The sequence below is a fragment of the Sciurus vulgaris genome, assembly GCF_902686455.1.
Source record: "Sciurus vulgaris genome assembly, chromosome: 8".
Classification (NCBI taxonomy): Eukaryota; Metazoa; Chordata; class Mammalia; order Rodentia; family Sciuridae; genus Sciurus; species Sciurus vulgaris.
Genome location: NC_136468.1, coordinates 70,490,551 through 70,517,688, shown reverse-complemented (window position 1 = coordinate 70,517,688; position 27,138 = coordinate 70,490,551). Strand labels below are relative to the sequence as shown.

General features: G+C 38.7%; 1 protein-coding gene across 27 annotated transcripts in view; it reads left to right on the top strand.

Annotated features, from left to right (window-relative positions):
- NRCAM (neuronal cell adhesion molecule) overlaps window positions 1-27,138 on the top strand; it is a 277,700-nt gene that overhangs the window by 37,847 nt on the left and 212,715 nt on the right. For all 27 annotated transcript variants that reach the window (XM_079149978.1, XM_079149990.1, XM_079149972.1 and 24 more), the window contains exon 2: window positions 19,056-19,197. The gene's annotated coding sequence lies outside the window, so the exon portion shown is untranslated. The remainder of the gene's footprint in view (window positions 1-19,055; window positions 19,198-27,138) is intronic.

The window sequence follows — 27,138 nt, the reverse complement described above, 5'->3', positions numbered from 1 at the left end:
TTCCTCTTGGATTCAGGTGATTTAACTCCCTTGCTGAGAGATCCCTGCTGAGAGCAGTGCTCCTGTATCAGCCTCCATCCCTGCCCACCTCCACCCCAGCCCTTTCTCCTGGTGCCTTCTCTTCCTTCTCACCTCTCATCTTTCTTAGGTTTTCATTCACTTTCTTCTCTGAATCACTGTAAGTTCCTTTATTCCCTTAACTACTTCTAACCTATGTACTTAGTTATTTCATGCATACAAAAAGATTGAGAACAACAGAGTGTTACCATTCTCTCCACTCAGCCTGAGAGGCAGAATGTCACCAATACAGCTGAAGTCCTGGGCCCAACTGTGTCCTGCACCCTCCCCCAGGATGGTAACAGTCTCATATTGTTTCACATCTTGTTCTGAATGCCCTGGGCAGGAGGAAGATGCTCTCCCTGTGCTTGGCCTGCCCAGTGGCATCTTCTTGACTGCAGGGGCTGAGGCTGGGAGTGAAGCGCAAGGAACTGAGAAGGGAGGACCAGCCAGGGTTGGGGTGGGAGGGGAAAAAAGCAGAGAGAATAATTCTTTTATCACAGAACATGCTAAATTGCTTATTTGAGAGTTCCGCCTTTATTCCATTGATCACATCTGGTCTCTTTTACATATTTGGAGAGCAGAATATTGTTCTGTGTTCCATGAACTTTTATTAAGCACCTTCTGCATGCCTGGCACTGTGATTCATACGAATTTCTTCATAGGAGTGCAGATTTACTTCTATCCCCATGCCTTTTTCTTTTGCACTGAGAAATTCCATTCTACTTTACAGTGCATTTTTATGCTAAGGATTATCTGTGTCTTTCAAGTTAAGTGTTTCTTTTCCCAAATCTGGTGGTGTATTTTATATCCTTTGCTTCTCCGTATGTTTGACAGATTTCACATGCCCAAAAAAGCTTGGGTTGGTAGGATGTAGACCTTAACTAGATCCCAGCCCAGCCCTTTACTTAGCAAACTTACACACATTACTTAATTTCTTTGAGTCTTGTTTTTTTATATATGTAAAAGTGAGGATATTAATAGTACCATTTCCCAAAGCTGTTTGTGAAGTGAGATAATACATGTAAAGTGCTTACCGCAGTGTCTGGCGTACAGAACTAAATAAATGTTAGCTATGGTAACATAACATTTAACATTAAATCATTACATAATTTATTTGAAAAATTTATTTCAGGATGGAATATAGGGTTTGAAGGCCATGTGACCAGTATTCAGCTCAGAAAAGAGAGACCTAGAAGATAGGAAAAACAGACTGTGCCCTTAAGTAAGCTCTTGGGTGGCAGCTCTTGGAGGAGGTGTCATTTATGAAATGTCATGTTGCTGTGCACGGGAGGTTGGAATCTCCACTTTTGAGAGACCTGATCTTCCTCCTGGTTCACTCTTCACGACATGTCATAAACATACCTCCATTTGTGCATAAAGAGCTGCCACCATTCTGTGAGTCAAACCTCTTGCCTGCCTGCTAGACAGAATGTGATTAAGTATGTCGTTAATCTCCACGGGGCAGGTTAGAAGACTCTCTGTACACTCTTAAGATCCTAATAATAGCTAAAACCACAGAATTCTTGAAATAAGCTGTGCAGATTGGTCAGAGAAACAGGATGATTGAAGAGGAAAGTGATTTCCTCTGGCAGTGGTTACTACCCTATTGATTTTCCGTGAGTCCTGGATTTGAACAGCTTTAGTTCCCTGTCTGCAGGACAGGGGAAATGTCGCCTGTCTCTCTTATTTAACAAACAAACAGAAGCAAGGTCACGTTGTGTTTACAGCTGTGCTCTCCTTTTTTTCCTTCAGGTAATTTTATTACCAAGATGACAACAGTGGTACTGATGGTGACACCTACTTCATGAGTAATTATTTTCCTTCTACCAAATCCTTTCACGTTCTTTATCTCAGTTTGCCTTCAGAAAACCTGGTGCTTATAGGTTTTAATTACGTTTTTCATTAAGGGAGGTTTCAGTTTTTTCTAATAAATATGTCCTTTTCATAAATGAAAATAAGTGCATTCTTTCCATATTAATCATAAAGAATTTGTGAAGGATTTAAATGTCACTGGGTAAATGATGGCAAAATTATTTTCTACATACTTCCTTGCAGTTTCTGTTGTTGATAAATAAATATATGCTCACAACATTGGAAGTTTAATCATAAAGTTTAGTCATTTTTTTCAAATTCTTTAAATATTAATATTTGTGTACTCTAGATAAAATTACAATGGTCTAATTATCAATATTTAAATATATGAGGATGGTATATGCAAATATTCATAAGTGACATTTGATATCATAGGGAATACCTTCACATGATTTATCAAAGATGAGTGTTGCAATTTAAACCAGAACATGTTAACATCTGGCTCAACTAATTTCTCTCATAATGCTTTCAGCCTGTTCCACTCCATCTAACATAAGATTATTTTTTTATATTGTTTTGGCACATATTTTGTATGTACACACAATTCTTTTTCCCAAACATTTACCATAATGTGAGTTCACCAGCATAATGAATTCTTCATTGGTTATGTAGGGTTGTTTTTCCATGTATGCTATTTGGGGGTGTGTGGAGGCACAGAACTCGGTCTTTTGCTTTCTAGCAATTGTGGTTTCATTAACCTTTAATTGACCAGTGCTTCTTTTTCTATCAATTTGCTCTTGTCTTATTAAAAAGATGTTTACCATGAATATTGTCTTCCCATTCTTCTTCTCTGTTCCTCTCTATCTTGCATGTGAGTGCACATACACACCCCTACCCACCACCCACATACAATTCTGAAAGATTCTTCCTTAGAAAGCCCTGAGTTGTTGTCATGCAACAGAAAAAAAAAAAAAAAAAAAAAAAAAAAAAAAAAAAAGGAAGACTCTTGAGGGACAAGGGCCATCTTTGAAATGAAAATCCCAGGTGAGTTCCCCTTCCTCTGTGTCTTATGACTATGTTATCAGAATCATATTCAATAGTATGATTAAAAGTACTCTGCCAAGTTCATAAATAAAAGATTGAATGCTCAGTGAGCTTAGATGGGAAGAACAATGTTTGGAAGGAGCATGCAGTTTTAATCTATTTTGGACCTTAAAAGCTAAAATCTCTGGCAAGTAGGTAAACAAGAAAAAAAGCAAAGAAAAATGAAACAGTATACATCATGTGTCTTCCTTGAGACGTGGGAAATATGTTTAGAGGAGGAGGATGTACAGGAGAAAATTATGGAAGTGGACTGGGCAGAATAATGAAGAGAAGAAGCTAATTGGAGATTATCTGAAGATAAAATGACTTCAGTACCCTCTGGGGAAATTAACTGGCAGATGAGAGGTATGTTGCAGGGATACAATGACCAATGTTATCTTTTAAGAACAGTTCTGGGATGAGGGGAGTTCTTAAAAGAAAAGATGGAGCGAGGAATCTGAGAGGGATCAAAGGAAATCCATATGATAAGCACTAACCAGGATAGATACCCTCCAATTTTTTGGGTGAAACATAGTATAGATATAATGTATTAGAGTCTCTCATTATCAAGAGGACTAGAAGCTGTCTGGGCAGGGAGGTGTTATGGGTAGTGAAGAATCAACTCTGAAAAACTCCCAAAGTAAAATTTTCAATTCGGACCCATTTTTTCCCCACTACATTTGCTTGCCATGAAGTTATTGGACTCGGTTATATGTGTCATACTCAAAAGCCTCCATGCAAAAGGTCAAATAAATTTCCATACTGGAAAACAAACCATAAAAAAAAAAACCTATGTGGTTATATGGTTATATTAAAATATTGAAATTATATTAATCACTTTCTAATCCATCAAGTTAGGTATTAGTTTCCATCATAACTTGAGAATGAGGATGCAGTGTAATTTCAGTACTTGCAGGTGCTCAGTAAGTGTTACGTGTGGGTGGACATTTATTTACCAGATATGTACTAGGCAAAAGTCTCCCCTCCCAGGGTGTGGTCAGTCCAGCGCTGCTTTCATGGGTCAGGCTGTGGTGCTTCAAGATGGAATGTCATCGCTTGTCCCAGGTATGATCATGCTCTGCTGTAAAGCATTTGTCCAAGGATCCTGGCAGACACTGGTTTCCCTGGAGACATTCATCTGTACCTAGAGATCTGGGGGATTGAATTCTGGACATTTGAGTTAAAATAAAAATGAAAAAAAAAATCTATAGGACATTAAGATATGAGCTCTCAGTTGAATTGCTAGAATATTTAACTCAATCACCAGAAAGTTGTTTCTTTTCTTCTTAGAAATTATAATAAGCTATCCCTGACTATTAAAGAATACTTAGAAGTACCAGCACTATCTGGAAAAATTGTGAAATCTAAATTATTTTGTAAATGCAAAAAACCATGAGGCATTCAGTCCATTACTCTTTAAGGGAAAATAGAAAATTTGGAAATAAGTGGCCACTGACAGCAATAGCAACATCTCAAAAGCGATGTTTCAAAACTTGGAGTTTCTCTGATGAATGTGTTTTTTATAAGGTCAGTTAATTGCTGAGGGAACTGAATATCATGAAGCTGAATTGGGAGGGAACTGTGGTAAGGCAGGACTTCTTTTAGTGGTTCATAAGGGTAGGTTGTTAGATAGCAGAGCTGGAGAGATCCAGGAGAAACCTCCCTCAATTATGAATGGCATTAGTAACTAATGGGATGTGCTCTGCAGTGACTGGAATTTCATTTCAGTTCCCTTTCACCTTTATTGGCTTCATTCTGCTTCATTGGAGGAAGTTCCCTGCCTTCAACTATATGGACATAAAATTCAAATCTTATAAAGCGTATTGTAAAAGCTCAGGATTTTCCTTGGATTATTAATCTGTCTAGTTTTGTATTGTTTCTTTCTCAAGTAGTAAAAAATTGGACATAAAATGAAATTTTAAAAAATCCCTCCATGCTTGCCTTCTGACCAGAATGTGGCCTGCTGCCATAGTAACCTCTCTGATCATCTCAGAAATGATGACAAAGCACAGTTCTGTTAAAGCAGGTTCCTTTGCCACATGTCTGTGATTTAATCTTTCCTTCTTTTTTTTCCCCATGAGGCAATTCTGTCTAGCATTGTCAACCATGTCAACTTTACAGGAATGTCTCAAAACATCTGTAAAATACTGATTAAAGTAGACACCATGGTACTATAAAAGAAACACATTGACTTTCTGCTGTCTCTACCCTACTCCTGAAATTGCATTTGCAACTTTATTTAAAGCCATTGTGGCACTCAGATCTCCTGGAGTTATATTTTTGCTGGATGGAGATGGATAGCTTGGTCACACTGGTGTAGAGGGATGAGCAGCTGGCTCTCTTATGTCATGGAAGAGTCATTCTTCTAAGATGGAGAAAACAAATAAAATGATTCTGAAGTGTTTGTGGCATCTCTCACAGGAAAAGGAAGCTTCATGGCAGAAATATAGCCAGAGAGGGCCACTATAAAAAACAATTGAGGGTTAAAAAAAACCACATATGAGGAACCGGATGGAAGCCACTGAACCCTCTCATCTCCTGTTTATGGGCACGAATTAGAATGTCGGGCAGCCACTTAACTAAGAAGCCTTTATTATCTCTTTTTATCATGCCTCTTTCCTGCCTTGCCCATTTCTCTTACAGCAGGTCTGTGATTCCTTTTGATGTTTTAGGGAGTCATTAAATGATATTCCCATCCTCCCTCCCAAGTTTACAAGAATTGAGAAATGGCACACAAAAATGAGATCAATGGAAAAAAAGAGAAACGTCAGCTTTATTACTGTTAAAGTCAGCTAAAGGAGTGATGTGTGGCCCAAATAGTCTCCCTGGTACTTCTCCCTCCTTCAGATGGTCTTGCCCTCGTGATCCCGCCGCAGGCCACTGCTCACAGAGGCAGAGCAAGTCCAGGAAGACCCCTTCTTCATCAACTGGCAGTCATGAAGGAAAGGCCAGGAGGCTCCTGGTTAGGAAGATTCAGTTTCTTCTCCCAAATTCTCCAAGCTGATGGTTCACAGACATGATGGAGGGAGGGAGGAGGGGAAGCTGGGATACTTATATGCTTCTTCAAATTCCTGAGAAATGGAGCAGATATTTCGTCTCTTCTATGGGAATATGAGGAGTGGGGACTGTTCTGCTTTGTTTCCACAGCCGTCTCTGCTAAGACCCTGGACTGTCTTGCTGCTCCCCACCAAGCCCATCTGCTCAGCAGAACAGTCCTTCTTATGCCTCTTCCCCATTTCTTCTTAACATACCCACCCATGTTGGGCTGCTGGCCTCTCCGGGATGACTCTTCCCCAGTGAGCACCCTTCAACAGCCCTTGCTTTTCCCTCTTCCAGTTTAAAGCGCATCCACCTGAGCAATCTGCTGTGGGTGGGATCTGATGGTTTTCCTCTCCTGTGTGAATGCCTTCATATTTATTGTGTACCCTATACAAAGAGCATATGAAATGGTTCCCATTTTCTAAACTTCTACGTGGATTATCCCCCTTTCACCTACTGTTGCATGTGTAGCTATTTCGCCTCCCTGTTAGACTGTAAGATTGTTGTGGACAGGATCTGTTTCTTCTGTACCTCTTTTGAACCCTTTCTCCGGGCTAGTCTAATGTGGTGTTTATGTAGTGAACGAATGTGCTTTCTCTAGAAAACAAAGCCTCTGGCAAAACTCAGATGAGCTGGTGCAATTCCAGGATAGCAATTGTGAGGGAAGGGGATGGGAAGCAAGAAAAAAACAAGATAGTGTGTTCCCATGACTGTCCTTGGCTGCTCAGGAAAGCACTGCTGGTTGCCCTGTGACACACGTTGTCTTGCAGACAGGTCTTTGAAACCCCCAGACCTCATAAGGGCCCTTCACAAGAAGAAAACACAAGGTGTTTATCTTCTAGTTCCTTCTTCCTCTCATTGGGTTTTAAGTTCCATTTCCAGGTTGTGTTACTGAGCTGTTCTGGCCAGCCTTTGGGGAAACCAGATCCTATAGTTCATAGCAGGGTGGTCCATTGGAATCTAGAAGTGGTGGAGGACCCAAAGTCTGCACAATAACAGTTATGTTGGGTAGAGTGGCAGAGCTGCAGTAGCTCCCACCACAGTGGCAGGACAGAGGCTGAGCTCTGCTGAGCCATCACGCTGGGGAGGCTGATGCGACTTTATGTTAAGCAAACAGTCAGAGGAACAGTGTGGGGAGGCACAGACAAATCTAAGAAAGCACATAAATTGGCTTCCAATACAGCATCCAATATATTGATATTGGTTGGATAACTGAGTATAATAAATGTTTAATAAACCTTTATTGACTTCTGTTGGTTAATTGCCTTCTATTTTTCTACCTTATTGGTGTTATTAAGAGATACAAAGGATGATTTGAAAGCTAATTCAGACTAAACACATATCTGTTGAGGGTTCAGAGTGAAGGAAGAATAAGAGTGTGTGAGACAGAGATGATTAATCAAGGAAGGGCTCCTGGACAGAGTGAAGTTTGAAGTGTCTTTTGAAGGCTATAATGGCAAGAATTTGTAAGGAATGAATAGTTGTCTACAAAGTTCTCATGGAATCTTTAGAGTCTGAGCAAAATGCCAGGTTTTAGGATAGGCTTTATACATCTGTGATAGTGTAGCCTCACTGGTTTTTGTATGAACAAATCTAGAAAGAACAGTCTAGAAAATTGCGATTGATACTTTGGCAAAATCCAAAGTAGTCTTTGAGATTGAAATATTAAAATGGACGGTATGTTTGACTAAAGCTGTAGCTCAGGGATAGAGTGCTTGCCTAACCTGAACAGGGCTCTCGTTCAATCCCCAGTATCACAAAAATAATAAAAATTAAAAATCGATGCCATGTAATTTTGGCAAAGAGGTGGAGAAACAGTTTTCCTATGCATTCACAGTGTATAAATTATCAAAGCCTTTTTAGAAGTCAATTTTATTTTTAATTAAAATTTGAAATGCAAAAAAAAATTGAGAAATTTTATTTCATTTATTGAGAATTTTCATTCTGTAAAATACATTTATAAGATTGTTCATTGCAGCTTTGTTTCTAATAATGAAAATAAGCTCAACTTAATTATCTATTCACAGTGGAGTTGGATAGCAAACTGAAGTACATCTGTGCTTTGTGACTTGTAAAAGATATAAGCCCATATAAACAATCAAAGGCAAGGTTGTCATACTAAAAAGACAAGTTGTGAAATAGCTTATAGCATCAACTTATTTTATAAGAAACAAAAAAAGAACTTAAAACAAATCTCAGTCTAAGGGTGAGGATATGAAAGTGTCTTTTCTTTTTTATTCTGTGAGTTATTGCATTTATTCTAAATTTAAGGGGAAAAAACAAACCCTAAAAGTATCATGCTTTAAATAAGATCCAAAATTTATCTACCAAAAAGGCCAGGTGATATTTTTATATTAGTGCCTAAGCAAGGGGGTGGGTAATTCCCAGGGATGCCGTGGGTAGTTCTATATCAGTAATGAGGAATTTTTTTTTTTTTATGAATTGGAAAAAAAAATGCCAACTGAAGTAGTGGAAAGTTGGGAAAGTATCAAAACTTACAGTATAATTCAATTCATTGTGGAAAGAAAACTTTTTTTATACAGTAATATTGAAAATGGGACAAAATTTTTATTTTATGTGTAGATTAACAAATATGTAGACAATATGAAAGATTTTATACTCTCATTTGTCGCAAGGATATATCACAAACAAGGCATTTTCTTTGTTTACTTGACCTTAAATGCTGATCCCAGGTAGAACTAGTATTCAAAAAAATCAGTTTCAAGAATTTGAACCATTTGATCCAGTGCAGGATCCCTCTCTCTGCTGTCCCTTATAGGGGTTTAGGCACACAGCCCTTCCTTCCGCACTCCCTGTGACAGGGGACTCAGCCCCTCAGGAGGTGGCCTGTTCTGTCCTTGGACAGCTCTGCTTGTTACAATGTTCTTAGAACCCTAGTGAAGTCAGATCTGCCTCTGGGAAGAATTACCTCTAGTACACATTAGAATGAGTTTTAAAAATTGATCAAGGCCCAGTCCCCACCCCAGACCAATTAAGTACCTGGGAGTAAGACCCAAGCATCAGTCTGTTTCTGAGCAGGCCCCAGGGAGTTTCGAGTACAGTGAGGATTGCCAGCTATGTACTCCCGGAAACCATCAAAATTTTTAAGAGCACTCTCATGTTTCACCTTCTCTTCTCCAAGAAAATAATCTCCTGATCTTCATCAGAAATGACTTATAATGTTTTTAAGGTCTGTGTGATGAGTATCAATTCATACTGAAATCACTGTAATAGGACATTTCTTAATAAGAAATTTGGCAAAATACAGTCAGAGTGGCTACAATTGCAAGGAAACAGACCAAAATGTCATCAAGGGATGCTTGAAAGGCTTATATTTTTTCTGAGAGTCTCCTATGTCAGGACCCTGTGTCCCGCCTTGTTTTTTTTAATGGTTTTGTAATGATTTAAAAACAAACTCAAGGCAGTAGCAGAAATGAGTCAAAGGTAAGATATATACCTGGCTTCATTCAGAGAAATCTTTCATTCCAACATAGCCTTTCAAAAAGAAAATTATAATATGTAAAATGTAGCAGCCGAAGTAAGGTATAATAAGCAAAATATAACAACCCATGCACATTGTTTTATCTTTAACAACCTATGCATATTATTTTATCTAGCAAGTTAAGGTAAAAATAGACTGGTGTTCATAGCTCTTATTGAGTTTGAGGGTTTTGTTTTGCCTGAGGAAATTTTGTTAAAGTTGAAATTCTCACCATTGGAGTAAATCTCTCACAAGCCAATACAATGTGTTGTTCAAACTACTAAAACAATGTGTGTGAGTATGGCAGGGCAAGGCAGAAAAACCAAACCAAACCAAACCCCCAGGTTCCTGGACCCCTGAGCTGGGATAAAGATGGGATTACCCATCCTTAGGCCCAGTGTCTAGAGGCTGGGGTAACCTGAGAAATGGCATCGAGAGTGAAAATGGAGTTGAGGAGAGACTCCCACATGAATCTAAAGAAACTCCACGTGGAGGCCAGCAGGGGTGTCAGATCAGATGGGGAGGCTTGGGAGGAAGTGTCAGAAGGAGCCCCTGTTTTAGTGTGACTGTCACAGGCTATTTGTAGGAGAGAGCTATTCAACATATTGAGCTGGTTATTGAGACTAAGTTGACAGCTGGCCTTCCTATGTTTCCTAAAAAGGGTATGAAATATTTCAGCTTCGTGTTACCTCTTTTTAGCTGAAGCAGTGATGGTGGCCAGTGGTCAGGAAATTATATCTTTTTGCATTTTACATTTCTCTTAATACTCTGCACACATCACCCCTAAACGTCCTGGCCTCCATGCTCTATCCAACAAGGGTCTTGTTCCACCAGGGCGGTCTGGGCTTCTCAGCAGCCTTCTTCTTGGCAGGCGTTTGGTATTTTGCCTCACTGCAGGCAGCTCTCCGAGCTGGTCACACTTTTCCTTCCCTAACTCCAGAGTGCTGCAACCGTCTAATTTCATCTTGCCTTGTGGAGATGGGGGGCAGTAAGGAATTGAGAAAGGTCGTGGCTGTGACAACCACAGTTCTATCCCCCACAGTCATTTCAGTTACCTCAAGGAAAATGTTTCCTCCCAAGTGAGGGTCGCTCCATTTCTTTTTCTTCTAATCTCTTTGAGAGAGGGCACTGCTGAATGAGGAATGAAACCCTACGCTTCATGGCCCCTTTCCAGCTGGGTGCAGTTCCAAGCTACTCTCCATGCCAATACTAATTATGTTCAGGGTTTCTTATTAATAACAGAGTAAAGATGTGAGCTAATATTGAATATTAATTTTCTCTAATAAGAAAGCTTGGTTATTTTATTATGGATGTGAAGCTGTCTTGGTGTTGGTCTATGAAGACTCTGGCATGGAGCCTCACCTGTCAGGAGGTGAGGTGCCCTCTGGCAGGAAGCTTCCAATTTTCTGGGACAGCGTTTCCCACATTCTTGCTAAAAAGCCTCTGCCCAGCTCAGTGGCTTGGCAAATAAAGCAAAACCTCCCGGATTTAAATGGCGCTCGTAGAGAATCTGTGATCATCCAGTGGGGCCATAACAGTTTTATTTCTACATTTTCTCTGTAGTTTTTCCTAGATAAATCAATATTTAATCTTATGTGAATTTAATTTAAACTCAAGGGAATGTTGGGCTCTTAAAAAGTGTCAGTTCGATACATATGCATGATCTCTGCACTGCCTAACATACTACCTAACACATAATGAACTTCTACAAGTTTTATTAATGAATTATTAGAAATGATTAAAGCAAGCTTCTAAATACCTTGACTGAGTAGCATTTTTTAAAAAAAAAGTGCTATTGTTTTTACTTGAAAATGATAAAGTAAAAAAATCCCCTTGTCAATTTCACATCAATCCCATCAATTTATTAATTTAATTTTGGGAAGAATCATTGTATATTAAATCAGTGGTTTATGGCTTCCTGTAAAAAACGACCTGGGGAGCTCCACCCAAGACTGATGAAAGAATTGCTGTTGTGGGTTTGGGGCATCTGGAGATTTTATTTTTTAACAGCTTTATTGAGCTATAATTAACATACAACAAGCAGCACAAACTTAAAAGACAATTTGATAAGTTTTGATATATGGAACCACCTGTGAAGCCATCACCACAATCAAGACAGTGAACATCATCGGTGGTTTTAGAAACTGCTCAGGTGATTCCTAAGCCCAGAGGGACTGAGAGCCTCAGAATCATGAGCTGGTTAAGTGTGTGACTTGTAGCTGTTCTTCCCATCCAGACAGGCAGACTTGTCAAACTCCAGGAGTGCAGCAAATGGTGAGTGCAAGGTTGTCTCTGGGCAGAGAACCAAGTGGGCACTGGTACTGGGTCTGCTGTGAGCAGAATGAAGTCCTTGCCATTTCATTGGCCACCAACCCAAATGAGGGGAATGATACTTTAGAGTAGAATAATACTCCACATAATCAATTATGTAAAAATTTAATGGCTGATTTTCAGCCAGTGCTACTAAAATAGTGTATTTTAAGAAAATGATACCAAAAAAAGTCAGTTAGTAGGATAAACATTAATATTCAATATTGGAGCATTGATTAAATAGATGCAGTTTCTTTACATGGTCAGATATTTTGCAGATACTAAAACTGATTTTATGACAGTTAATGAGTCGAGGGAATTTTTCATTCTGTATTGTTAAGTTAAAAAAAAACAGGTTGTTAAGTCAGTGTGTGCTGAAGGATACCATTTCTATTCTGGAGAAAAAGAAGGTATAAAGATAACATTAAACATCTTTAATAAAAGAAATTTAAACTGGGTGTAGTGGTCCACACCTGTAATCTTGGACTTGGAAGGCTGAGGGAGAAGGTCTCAAGTTAGAGGGCAGCTCAGCAACTTACCAAGACCCTGTATTAAAATTTTTAAAAAGTAGTAAGAAGAAAGGACTGGGGATATAACTCAGTGGTAAAGCACCTTTGGGTTCACCCTCTACTGCCAATAAATAAATAAATAGATAGGTTAATTAATTAATTTAAAAATAAGTGTATAGACATTCACATGAGCAAAATAAAAGATGTGGAACACACACAAAAAAACATTAACAATTATTGTTAATTGGAAGAAAATGTTTTAATTAAAATATTTCTGAATGTTTCTTACTTGAGAAACAAAAATACCTCTTTAATCAGAAACAATAAATGTTATTAAAAAATCAACTGCAAAATTGCCAAGTAAAAATAAGATCCTGTCTAAATCAATCCAGTCAAAATGATGAAAGAATATAAAAATCATTAGCATTCTAGCTTCATACTAGTGTGCATTACCCAGTAGTCATTCACTAAATGTTTCTTGAGCGATTTGAATAAATGACTGGAGCTAAGCAAAATAAACAAACCCCTGCTCAACTTGGAACTAGTTCAGTTGCTTTTTTTCTTCAGAGTCGTCAAAGCAAATTTGTTTTGTTTATTCTATTAAACTCAAGTTCGAGGTTGCAAGGCATTTGTATTACTGTTGAAGTGTGTTGGCATTTCATTTCATTTTGACTGACTCCAACTGTTTTTTGGTAAGAAGACTGGGCAATATGCAAATAAGCAGGTTTCTGCATATGGGCTGTTGTATTAGTTCTTGCCCATTCCAGAAAGCCGCAATCTGAAAAGTGTTCTCTCCAACAAAGGAGAAGACTTGAAATGAGTCCATGCATCCCTTATCATGTTGAAATAGTTTATATTTTCATGATGTACATGACATCACAGTAGGAACTCCCTAAGTCCCTGTGTGTGTCCCTTATTCCCAGTGCTCTGCACCGTGCCTTGGCTCTGTTCTCTACTCTTGCCAATTGGAAGCTTCGTTCTTTCTGTTTCTCCTTCTTGTGTCTGTCTTCTGAGCCTACAAATGCGCTTAGATCTCCTTTGGCCTAGAATCACTTTTCATCTCTGCTGCTCCCTAGAGTTACCATTCTATTTCTCCCCTTTTTTCAGCTGCCAGCGTCTCCCTGAGGCTGTCAGTATTTACTGTCTGATTCTGGCTGGAAGTACTTTGTCCTTCTCTGGATTACCCAAGCGCCGTATCGGAGTCAGTCACATCCTTACCTCTCTTCCCCCAGTGCTAGGCCAGACCTATTCCTGTTTTTGATATTTCTCCCTCTGCCTCTGGATTCCTAGGAACACAGCAATCCCTACAGGCACTTAGTCATGAGATCTGAGAGCGTCTCTTAATTCAAGAATATGGAAAGGTTTTATAGAGATTCCTGGATTTGTCCTGGAACACATTTCTCTTGAGTGTGCTGTGTTTTCTGCATGTACCATGCATCCAAAGTTAGCAGCCTTTCCAACTTTAACCAAAGTTTTCTCTCTCAGCTAGTGACTTTCCCTCCTTGCAAAGTTTTTGTTTTTGTGTTTTCTTGTTGAATTACTCCAGAATTATACAAGGCCATGCCCCAGCATAGAGTCAAAGAGACCCAATTCAAATGCAATCTGTTACAAGGACAAGTTCTGACTTTGGAATGTGTTACTAGACTTGTTTGTGTCCACATATAAAATCATTGTACTGAGGTGTGTACAGGAAAATAAAAACTATTAAAGCTCTAAAATATCCATATCATAGTAATATCCATCTTATGGGATTATTGTGAGGATTTAAAGAGTTATCATTTGGGGAGCCCTTAGCCCCGTGTCTGGACTGCGGAGGTTGCTTACTGAATGCTGGAGCACCTCCTTTCTCCCTGACTCTCTTCTTCAGACATACTCAGAGCCTCAGAGCAAGGAAGCAGATTGAGGTGTGAGTGCCCAAGCAGCCTGTGAATTTGTGCAACTAAAACTGGTGCCCCAGCAAACTGCCAAATCACTCTACTTCACGAGCCTCTGGGGCATTCCTTCTCAAATCATAACCCACAAACGCAAGACCATGCCAAGGGTCTGTTCTCTCTGCTTTACTCAACCAGTGGGATCTGTCCAAATAACAGAAAATATACGTAGCAAGTGTTAAAGCAGCAGATGGTATCATATGCTGCAAGTTCTCTCTTCTGCCAAGTCACCTACACATCCATAGCCATAGCAGAGGGGAAAGGGAAAAACTGCATTTCCTTCTTTTCTTGGAATTGCCATCTTTTCTCATCTCTGTTGCCAATGTCTTCTCGCAGGATTTATAAGAGAAGAAAAGTCTCACTGTTCTGGAAATGCCAGAGAACGTTCCAAAACTTGCTTAGCCTTCTTCCTAGCAACAGATCCAGCAACTTCCTCCACATTTCTTCCGAGTGGCATAGATCTCATGGGGTTTATCACTTTCTGCCTCTATTAGTCATATAACCTTGGGCCATTAGTCCAATTTCTGTGCTTCAGTTTTCTCATATATTAGATGGGATTAATAAAATTGCCTACTTCATAAAGTTGTTAGGAGGATCAAAGACATGCTATTTGAATACAACAGTACCCAGAATGGAGTAAGCACTCAATATGTTGCTGTGGAGTCATTGAACCTGCATAAACAATGAATGAACTTAAGAGTTAGTGGAAGTAAAGTGGACTAAGAATCACAAAACATCTAAAGTCCTTGCTTTGCCATTTACTGGCTATGATAAATCATTAAGAAGTTACTGAAACTTATTTTTCAGTATTCAATAAAATTAACCCTATGAAAAATAAATTTCAAGATGTTGTGGAAACACAAAAGGTATTATTATCTCTTATCTCTGTTTTTGAGCAGAAGCTGCTGATTCTTAGTTGACTTTGCACTTCTTGTTGCTTGCAACGTCTTACCCTTAGTGGATGTACAACAGCAGTTGTTGAATGAACAGTTTAATAATTCAAAATAACTCAGAAAAAAAAGCAAGCCATGAGGACCTCTGCCTGGTCAACAAAGATGCTGTGAAATCCATGTATAAACTCATGTACTTTCCTTATAGACCAGTCCTTCAGGCCTTCCTGAGGCTTTCCAGTTTTACTTTGCCATACATTCATCCATGGGAGAATGAGGAGATTCCAGTTAAAGCAGAGAGAATGGGTTCAGTTTCTCTGGGCAGGGGCACTGACCACCTGAGAAGGGGCAGCTTGACAATCTGACGTAATGATGGAGACAGAAAAACTAAGAAAAGCAGACACAAGAACTTAAAAAGTCCTTCAGTATGGGGCTTTTGGCTGTAATGAGAGATCCCATGAGGCTTACTGAACAGCTAAATTAGACAAAGCAGTTGAGATCTTCTTTGGAAAACAATTTCACTTTGGCAGGCCTATACCAGATGACCTAAAATGACAGATTCTGCTAATTTCCATGATCGCCTCAGGGAAGGTTGAAGCGAACTTGGCTCTGTTTTTGCAATATGTTTCTCAAACATAACTTCTTGGTCCACTGCACAGGTAATTACTCTGACTATAAAGTTCATGTAGCCAATTATCTCAACTATGGTCCATTTTCTCTATTGCTTCTAAAACCTGATTTTTATGGTTTTGCGATCTTTAACCAGCATGTGTTAAAACCTTTGTCAATATAATTGCTTGGCCATGCCAATTTATGTAGCTTTTTGTATCATCAGGATTATTTGCAATCAATTTGGAATATTGGTAATTATTAATTTTCAATAACAACCAAGACACTAAAATAAGTCTATTTTTATTTATTAACACTTTGGTTTTTATCACTCTTATACCACTGTAGCATGAATGTTATTCTAGACGGCTTGTCTGATTTGCAGATGATGTGAAGGTGAAAGACATAATAAATATTTTGTAAGGGCAAAATTGAGACATTAAAAATTTGGACAGGTTTATACCCCAAACCTAAGAATGTGAAATATTAGTCAGGTGAAAATAAGTCTTCACTTGGTTCTAACCTATAAAGAGATAAGGAAATGTTAATCATCAGAGAGATGCATGTAGGACACCCTAAGGAGGAGGGACTTACCACATCGTTCCCCTGCTGGGATCTGAAAAGTAGGAAGTTGTCAGGGTCCAACGTAACCTCAGGGACTATTTCCCATTATAGTTGCTCTTCTGGCTTTTCTACTTATCTCTGCCTTTTCAGTAGATTCCCCTATGACTCCCAATATCCTATCCAAATTCCTCCAAAGCTAGTTTGATCGATTTGGCATATGGGTCCTCCACCAGAAGTACTAACACCTGATCCAATCATTGGCCTCTGCTAAAACACAGCTTTTCCCTGTGTTTCTGAATAGTGTGCTATGGTTGGGGAAGTGTGCATTAAATGCAAATCCAGATGTGACTCCTTGGGCCAGAATTGGAATCAATGAGTGAAGTTACAAGAAGAATTCCTAAACACAGAGTGGGCCTGCAGATTCAGTGACCCTCCAGGCTCCTTTCATCTCCTCAAATTTTATTTTGATTTTTATCAATACTGTTGCGTTTCTTCCCAGAGGTATCTAATTAAAACCATATTTTTACATTATTCCTTTTTTCACATTATTCTTAAAGTGAGTCATGAAGTTAATTCTTACGCGGTATAATTAGGATATGCCTAAGGTGTCAGAAACAGTAATGCTTTTGCATTAGTTTCTTAAATAAAATATATTTCAAATGTGAAATATTTGTAAATTAGATTTTATTACAATAACAATGGTATTTTAAAAAAAAGAAATAACTTACATAATGGGAATGTAATGGAGCAGCAAACTGCAACATGAATACTTCTTTAAGATGATTGAGGAGGAATGTAATCATGTTTGGAAATTTTTTCCCATATTGTAAATGATATTCTAGAGATTTCAGTCATTTAAACTCAAATGTCAGATAGACTGAGTCATTTAGAGCAGATTTCAGTGATGACTCTTCTGATACTTGTCTGAGATAAGGTTCTCCAGTACAGTATAATTAAATCTTCACATTCAACCTCTGCTAATTTGGAAGTGTGTATGTAGTTGAGAATAAAAATCATTCCATAAAATGTTAACCTTCTGTCAAGTAACAGAAATTATTTACTCAGACAAAATCTGAAAAGCACCAGGGAGACCAGGATGCTTCCGTTTTCACTTTTCAACTTCAGAATGTGTTAACATAAAAAAGACAAATAGGCTCCAGGGCAGAGTGATCTGCCTTCAATCTGCCTGGCAACTGTGTTGCCCTAAAGCAGTGCTTGGTAAGGGGAGATTAGCTTTCTTAAAATTCTAGAACTACCATTTTTGAGACAAGAGTAATCTCATTTGGTCTCAGTTTCCTCATTTATAAAGGGCACATGATAGTATCTACGTCTGTGAGTTCTTTCAAGGATATTCTTGGCACACCAATTAGCTCATACAAAATGTTCAGTAACTTGGTTTCTTAGACTTTTTTGTTGTTGTTCCTTTTTATTGGGGAGGTTAGTATACTCTCCTCTGCCCAGAGAGCTAAGAGCGTCCTCAGTCCCTAGATAGTGGGTGGCTCTGTCTTCTGATCTTACCCATCCCAGCCCGGAACAGAGTTGTGTCTAGCCCCAGCTTACCATCTGACTTTGTTCTCCCCAGACTGGACTCCATCTTGGTGTTGCTATTTTATTTGGATATGTCAGTGTTCCTCTCCCCGCTCAGTTCCTTCTTCTTGAAAACTGGGAATCAATTTTATAGATTTTTAAAATTTTGGACACTATTAATTTAAGTGTATCTGTTTTACAACAAATGAGTTATCAAGTACTATAATGTAGAAAAGACAGAGGGTTATAGGAGTCATCAAAGAACATTTTTTCTGACTTTCTTTTGAAAAACCACTGATTCTTGGGAGCCATCCTACCCTCACAGACTTATTTGGTTGGAATGAAGTCCTGCTGTGGATGTTTTTTAAAAGCTCTACTGGGGATGCTAATGCATAGGAGGGCTGAGAAACATTTAGCAAGACCAAGGTCATACTGTTAGTGGTGGAGGCAGGTCTAGAACTTTCATCTTCTGCTCTTCTCATTGCAACTGATCTTATGTTCTGGTGTAGCAGAAGCTTTCTGAACAATCCTCTCTGTGGTTTTTACCCTTTCTCATAAAAGTGAGGTATTAAATAAACACTATTCAAGCACTTCTGTTTGTTGGCTTCCATTTAATTAAGGTTTCATTCTGCAGAGTTCTACCTTCACCTTGTGCTTTTTTCTTCTTCTAACAATTGTATGTTCAGCAACCCCTTTATTCCCAGATGCCTTCTTTTCTCACTGCCTTCAAAGCCACCTCTAAAATGTAATTGCATTGCTGAGTTCCTCTCTGACATCGTCAACCTTGATCAAATATTAAGTTCTTCATTGTTTGTTCTTTTCAGCCTGTATTAGATTCTTCCCAGACACAGCCTGTGTGTTGATGTGATTGTAAAACACAGTGTATTCCCATGAAGTATCAGAGTTGAATGAGATCAAGTGCCTTTTTTTTTTTTTTTTTTTTAATTTGTGTGCACAGTTGTTTCGTGCTATTTGGGGGAAATACAGACTTCTCTCCCTCTCAGAAATGTAATTGGAATTATGTTACCTTTTTTCATTACCTTTTGCCCTTGAATTGCTTAGTGTCTTAAGACATATTGATGTTCTTAAGTACAATAATGCTTGGTTAAATTGATTGTGAATTTCATTTGTATTAAGTTCCCTTTGTCAGTTTTAGTGGAATAGTAAAATGAAATTTCAGTTGAAGAGAATTAACCAACTCAAAGCAATTTACATTGTTGTGTGTGTGTTTCCTTTTTAGGAATCTCTGATATTTTTCCTCGGAACCCTTTAACCCTGTTTGCTGAAGCTGCTTTCAGCTGTTGGCATCATCCTGGGAACAGGACGGCTTTGGAAAGCAGGAAAACTTTTGGGAGGCTCTTGGCCCAGAGGATCTTCTGAAGGTGAGAGGGGACTAGTTCTCTCTTTGTTTTTAGAAGTCGGAATTAGCTGGTCTATTTTCCAAAACCCACTTCCCTGAAGAACGAATAAAAGGAACAAGTTGCTGAAAATTCTCTATAAGTAATTGAGAATTTTTATTTTTGAGGGAAAAAAAATGTAGTAGTTATGAAGAAAAATCAATCAATTTGAAGTGGAACTCTGACTTAGAGTTATATTTGAGAACACCAGCACACATACATGCAATGCATACATCCCTTTAAAATATCGATAATATTTCTCCAAGAAAATACATACTTATGGCCTATGTCAGCATAGCTGCCTTATCCTGCCTTATAATATGGCTTTAAGAATCAAATAATAGGGTTGGGGAGATAACTCAGCTGGTAGAGTACTTGCCTCCACAAGCACAAGGCCCTGAGTTCGATCCCCAGCTCCGCAAAAAAAAAAAAAAAAAAAAAAAATCAAATAATATAACTTAAATCAATTTACTTTGTAAACCATGGAGTATTACTTGCATAAGTGTGAAAAAACAATTGATACTATTCCCAAAAATGTATAATCCTCTTAAATACTCTTATGTCCTCTAATCTGTTCTCCCCCATAGATCATTTTCAGTTCGGTTCAGTAAACTTTGCTAGGCTTCCAAGAAGCAAAGGTAACAAGTCCTTGCCTTTGAGGAGTAGCTGTCAAAATGTTAAGAGGCAAACCTATCAATAGAAGTGACCAACCCCAGTATGGCACGGGTGTACTGAGGGTGCATTAAGGAGTGAGTAAAGCATCTGTTGCAGGCTGGTGCAGGAGAACTGTGCATGTTAAAGCAGGCTTCCTGGAGAAGATGGGCCCTGAAATGGCTCTTGAAAATGGATAGAAATGAGCAGGGTAAAGATCAGGGTGGGGTGGGCAGGAGCAGTGGGACAGGGTGTGAAACCCACACTCAAAGCAGTAAGTTGTGTAGGGTTGTTAAACCATAAGGTATGGTGCGTGTGCGCGCGCACGCGGGTGCGTGTGTGTCTGTGCGTGTGTGTGTGTGTGTGTGTGTGTGTGTGTGTGTGTGTGTACGGTGGGGGCAGGAAGCCCTGAAGCACTGAGGGGCATTAGGCTGAGAGTCTTGAGCATTTTGGGCACCTTATCCATGAGTGAACACAGAGAATGAAGTGGAGGTGAGCAGGATTGAAAGAGGGAGGGAGAGATTTGTTTTGTAATCATCTGGAGAATAGGTAGGAGGACTAGATTTTGGGTAGAGGAAGGAGGAACATGGAAGAGATGGGGAGATGAACATGATAGAATACCCTGATTTGGGGATTGTGTGATTCTGGGGTGACTAAGAGCATGATGATGCCATAGATGGAATTGTGGAGGAAAGAAGATTTATTCCTGGGAAAGGAAGGACTATGGGGTGTATATTGGATATCTGGGTAGAAATTTCCACCAGGCAGCTGTGTCAGGCAGAGGGAAGGAGAGGAATCCCATCTAGAAACATTGACCTAGGAGTTGTAGGTGATAACTATAAATCCTTTTAAAAGCGTAAATTGGAATTTGTACTTAAGCCTGAAGTATTGTACTGAAGTATTACTCATTCATACAATTGAGACACAACTCGTCACATAATTAGTTTCTAGTTTAACATTATTTGTTAGCTGGGGACGTAAAGTCCCAGTTCTGGGGAGGCTGGGTTGGGAAGATCATTCCCAACTTATGGTGAGCCCATGAGTTCAAGACCAGCCTAGGCAACATAGGGAGATACTGTCTCAAAAATAACCAACCAACCATACAAACAAGCAAAACCTTTTGTTTACTGTTTCATTTGTATGTGTAATTTCTGGTCTTATTTTCTTGGCATAGTAAATTAGAATGTTTCCTCCTAGGGACAAATAAGGTGACTTTTTTATAAAAGGGTATTTAAAGCAGTATTTTAGTAATTTAGGAGAGTTAGAAGTCAGTGCCAAAGTATGGAACTATAATTTTACAATAGCTACAGAAATTAGTTAAGTGCTTTTCTTTCCAAAGTATAATTCTTTTTCTGTATTAATCATGTTTCCTTTCAATCCCTCAGTTCTTTCGCGTTGCCCAGTATTTAAATATTGCTTATGGGAGACTGAGCAGGGTCTTTCTTGCATTCTTCAGTGGGCCATGTCAGCCCCCCACCCCAGGGTGTTCCCAGTGGGCTACCCTGACACATGGTGAGCGGGTCTATTGCAACAGAGGCTGTACTGTTTGAGAGCAAATCCACCCGAGCTAGACTTTTGAAATTCATTACTCAGAGCTGTCTTGGAGGGAATGTCATGGGTAAAAATTTTAAATTCAAATAACACAATAGCACTACTCTGAGTGAATTTTATTTGATTACGATGGTCTTAATTGGCTTAATGACTTTTTTCCTGAGGACCTGCTGGAAAATTATAAAACCCTCCTGTTTTACACTTTTTAGTCTACTTTATTACCATTCTTCCAGGAACTTTAAAGATCAACTAATCTGTCACTTTCATTTCATACACAAGAAAATTAATCAGAAGCAAAATCAAGTTTAATATTGAGAGCTAGAAGCAAAGTCCTGGTCTCTTGAAGCTCACCCTGGCCTTTCCACTGCTTAAGTTTTTCCCTCTCATCCCAAATCGTTATTGAACTGTGGAGTCATCTCTGTGTTAAAATAGGGAGTTGAATTATTTTAATCAGTTCACATGGATGATAGTTGCTTTGGTTAATCATGCTAGGTTCAACAAACAAATTTTCTTTAATACTTGAGGCAGCAATTAATGTTTTATTATATTCAATTTTTATACATTTTTAATATTAATTTTGTTTTTTTATACTCTTTACTTCTCTATAGTAGTCCTAACACTAAAATGAAGGATTAGAATCAAATCACCTGTGTTTAAATTCCAGTTTAAAAAAAAAAAAAAAAGACCCTCAGCAATGAGTGTAAAACCGACACTTTTAACCAGAAGATATTTCTGATTCGGTCAATTATGCCGCAATCTGCTGTGAATTTTATGTATAGACAATGAATGTGTGGAAATGCTGAGTTGGTATAATTTAGAATGACGGCACATGCATGCAAGTTGTAGGTGGTCTGGAAGACAATGAATTGTTCTTGAAATTCACAGAATGGTCAGTCTCTGCTGTGAAACTAGTGGGCTGTAAGTCATCAGAGTGCGTGTCGAAAACATGATTCACTCATCCCGAAAGCTACCAGGAACAAAAGGAGCTTCCACTCACTTCTGTGCAGGGAACAAGGAATATTTCTCCCTGTTTGACTCTTTTTCTTTGCATCCTTCTTTCTTTGTTTTTCTCTCTGTGCCTCCATGTCTCTTTTTATGTCTCATATTCTCTGTGTAATAAACACATACACATTTGATGTCTCCAAAACACAAGATCCTCGGCAACTTTCGTTTATGAAATCGGCAGTGGAAGAGCATATCATGGATAAAGATGAGCGCTATGGGGAAACTCTGTCTGACACGTGCTAAAGGTTTGCCCTCTGCGTTGCTTGGATGCATTGGGCAGGACAGTACAAGCAAGGGTGAACAGATTTGGAAACGATTGCAGACTGTAAGCACAAGATGTGGTGGCTAAGGAAGGGAGTTGGTGGTCAGCTTTCACCACTGTCAGCTGGTGCCTTCTGAACTGTCTTACCAGGGGAGAAGAGCAGGATGGAGTGGTAGGGGGTGGCTGCGTCCTGTCCATTTTCTATCCCGGTGCACGTTACAAGTACCCTTATGCAAACAAAACAATGCATGGAGTTTCTGTTAGCTTTGAAGTTGCCACTTCAAAGTATTTAGAGTTGGGGAAAATCATTCCTGCTGTCCTCCTACCCTGTGGATTCTGCTAGAGGAAGGTTGTATGAAGAAAATTTCTATTAGAAAGCAGAAGCCACGGGGAAGTTGTTAGGGTGACACTTTGGAGTGGGCAGTATTCCAACAGCCTCGAATCATATTTAGCAGTAAAATGTGTCACCCTGTGCCCTTCTGTAGTGTGGGATTTTAAAAAGAAAGAGGAGAGGAAATGCTGACACACAAAGTATTGGTACAAATTCAATCCCACCATAGAGGTCCTAGACTTCCCGTCAGCAGTTTGCAGGTCAGTTTGGTGGAGGACAATGACGATGGGTGTTTAATCAGATAAGGTCCTGCTGCATTTGAATTTTTACTCTCTCCGGCCTTTTGTTGTTGGGGTACTTTTGAAATTATTCTTGATTCAGTTTTATTATTAACTTTTGAACCCCAGTGACTGCACTAATATCTTGCTGCTTGTGTTAAAATGAGGATGGTGACGAGTGGATTTATTTTTGCATTAGTTGATGGAATAGCAAGTCACATAATATGAATTAATGACTCTTCACATTTTCCCAGAATATAAGCTGAATTCATTATACCCTGAGGATCTATTTCAAATTCAAGACCTAATAAACCGTTCTTGCTAGTTGTTGACTTTTTAGCTTTTTAAAAGCTTCTACACAATAAATAAGTAGATATAAAGAAACAATAAATACTTTTTTCTTAAACTTAAAAAAATTGGTTGTTCTCATTAACAAATGAAAAAACAGTAATAGAATTCCCTCTTCCTAATCAATAGTGTAAGTGTTAGTGCTATTTATTTTGGGTAAGAACCATCCTCAGGTAATCACATTTTAATATCGTTTATAAAATGAAATCCATAAGGAAAGATTTAGGATTTAAAAAATAGTTCTCCTCTTGTGTTCCCCTCTGTACCATCAGGATTTTCATGTTTTATTTAGAATCATCATATTAATATGTGCATATCACATAGAGAATGTGATACAGAAAAGAGACAAAGAACTGGGTGCAGTGGCCCACACGTGTAATCCCAGCAGCCCGGGAGGCGGAGCCTGGAAGATTGCGAGTTCGAAGCCAGCCTCAGCAAAAGCGAGGTGCTAAGCGACTCAATGAGTCCCTGTCTAAATAAAATACAAAATAGGGGCGGGGATGTGGCTCGGTGGTGGAGTGCTCCTGAGTTCAATCCCTGGTACACCTCTGCAAAAAATGAGATAAAGAGAGACAGAAGAGGCTAGGAGAGGCTGAAAAGGGAGAGATTCCTCTTGTCCTACACATAAGTCAAAGCAGTATTTGTAGCTCTTTTCTTCTCTCAATCTTAAATTTGACTTTAAGATTTGTAATTTACAAAACCATAAGGAGGTATGTAGAGTGACTTCCTAAGCTGAGTCACTGCAGTGGAGCTTTATGTACCATCCAGATCCCTTGCCCTTGCTCTTCCTGGACTGGAGGTGTTGACAGTCCACCTTTCACAAGTGGATTCTTCCTTTTGGAGATTGTCCTCAGTCTTCAACTAAAGAGAGCTGCCTCACTCAGTCTGCCCTGGGCAGCATGCATTCAACAACTGGTGAAATTGGGGATACAACGAGAGGACCTGAAGGGTCTGCTATGGCTTTTGTTGTGACTACCACAATACAACTTCTCCTACTTCCTAGCCCTACCTTGGGCACTCCCCCACAGATGTTGAACCCAAGAGCACTTGCCAGCAAAATTCCTTCATGCAAATGTTCATCTCAGTGTTTGGTGCTAGGAAATCCTGAGCCGTAGCAGTCACCATACCTGGACCATATAGTACAAGAGCATACAAGTATGTGATTATGTGTCTTCACAGCACTTGTTGCTAGCTCTGGAATCATAATCGAGATCTATGACAATGTAGTCCAGGCCCTTCCTGTAAAAAAAAAAAAAAAAAAATGGGGATAATAATACTTACCTTTTGGAGTCATTGATAGCAATGTATTCAGAGCCTGGCATATAGGAAATATTTATTACATTATAGCTATTATTATAATCGCCAGTAATTGCCTATAAATACTCCATAAATAGTGTACTACTTCTGACCAAGGTTACAATATAGAACACATTTTAGTGTTTTATTACAGAGTTTAATTTTTTAAAGTATGGAGGTTAATAAAAGACTCATCACCTGCAGTTTGTATAATTCTCTATACTGTTAGTCCACTTTAATGAAGTATGTGGAGAAATTAGGCTGTGTTCCAAAGGGAGCCTAAAGTTCTAAAGGGAACCTAAAGGAGATGAAAAGGAAGTCCTGTTGGTACAAGTTAAAAGGCCAGATGATTAAAGAAAAGAAAACTGAGGCATAACTGCTTCTGTCCAAAAGTAAGTGGAGGCCTTTTGTGAGGAGCATATTGGACATTTCTTTTTGTTATGTTTCAGAGGACAGAATGAGAGGAAATGGATAATTAAAGGAGGAGGATTATTGGTTTCCAATCAAGGGAAGTCCTCTCTTCTTGAACCAAGAAGGAACTTGTGGGATATATACTAATACAACTTAAAAAAAAAAAAAAGGACAACCTTTAATCCTGAGTGACTGAGATGCTTCCCAGGAAATCCAAGAAGAACTTTAGACTCTGTGATTCTGGGATTCAGTAATGAGGCTTCCTTGGAACTCCAAAACATGTATTTTGTTTTGAAAAATGGACTAAAATAATTACTATTACCCACATTTCGTTTTCTTATAACTAAGTTTCTCATAGTATCTTTGTATCTAAATATACCTGGTATATGCTTTTCTGAAAATCTAACAAATATATTTTTCTTTTTTTTTTATATTTTTCATTGAATAGGTATCTTTATGTACATTTTAGAATTTGTTAAGTATTATCAGAATTTTCAATTTTACTGTTTGCATAGTTTCATATTCTACATAAAAATAAATTAAATCTTACCATCCTGAACCATTTATTTCTGCCCAACGTAAGCTCTTTTGTTACTTTAATCTTGTGATTACACTGTTGAAATACTATATGAGTATTACTATGAAGGCTTTGGAACAACAGGAGGAAGTCTAGAACTTTGAAGAACAAATTATTTTTCAATTGACTAATTGCTTAGAGATAAGATTAAAGAATGGATATGGAGCTAGGCTTTTGGACTAAATGTTCTTTTAAGACCTTAGTGTCAGAAGAAACAGGAAGCCACTAAGAAGTTTCTAAATTACTAAGAGATATATTGGATTTTGCATTTTCTCTTTGGCATGTCTTGTCAGATAGTAGCAGTAGGGAACCTGACATAGACAAAAGAGCGTGGGATTGGAACCCAGTGCCCATATCTCGTTCTATTGAAGCCACAAATGATCTGTTCTTCCCTCAGAAAACCACATCTGTACTGGTTTCCTTTGCATTTAGTTCCTGCTTCTTAACATAGCTGCTTATCACGGTACAGTGATGTTCTTTCAAAGAAATTTAGCAAACCTGAGGGTTCACTCCAGCCAGACTCAGGGCCCCAGTATACCTGGATCTAAAACAACCATGCTTTCCTATTCTCTCTCTCTCTGTTAACATAGATATACTTGTGATTTATGATTTCATTTGATTAAATGGGTTCACTAGTAGAAGAATAAATTTTAAAGATATTCTGATTCCCATGCTTCCAGTGTTCTCCCCAATACATTCCATTCAAATGCCCAATTTTCTTCTTTCTATCATTGCCAAGCTAAAATTCTTCAAGTGGCTTTGTCTAGGAGAGATAAAGTTCTCAGTCATTACCCTGGTCTTCCAGGACTCCTTCCTGATTATCAAGTTCGAGTACTGTATCAGCGGGGTAGGCTTTAGTGTTCTAAGATATAAAATTATCTTGATCTGGGTATTAAATACAGTACTGATTAGCATTGTGGGTACCATCACAAGGCCTAATTCATTTGAGGCTACTCTCAGGATTTTGCTCAATATTGGACTTGATGTTCTTCAAACTCCCTCAACCCTTGTCTTCTTTCAGACACCTGAAAGCACATGCTTTCCCACTATGAAGCCTCTATTTGATTCCACATGGCTCTGCCCCACTTCTGGAATTCTCCCTTGTGGTTGTGAATTTGCACTAGACTTCCTTTCACTTTCCTAGTTGATGATGGTGTTGTGCAGGCCGTGTGTATACTGAGTGTTATGATCTTTCCTGGGGGCATCAAGAGCACTA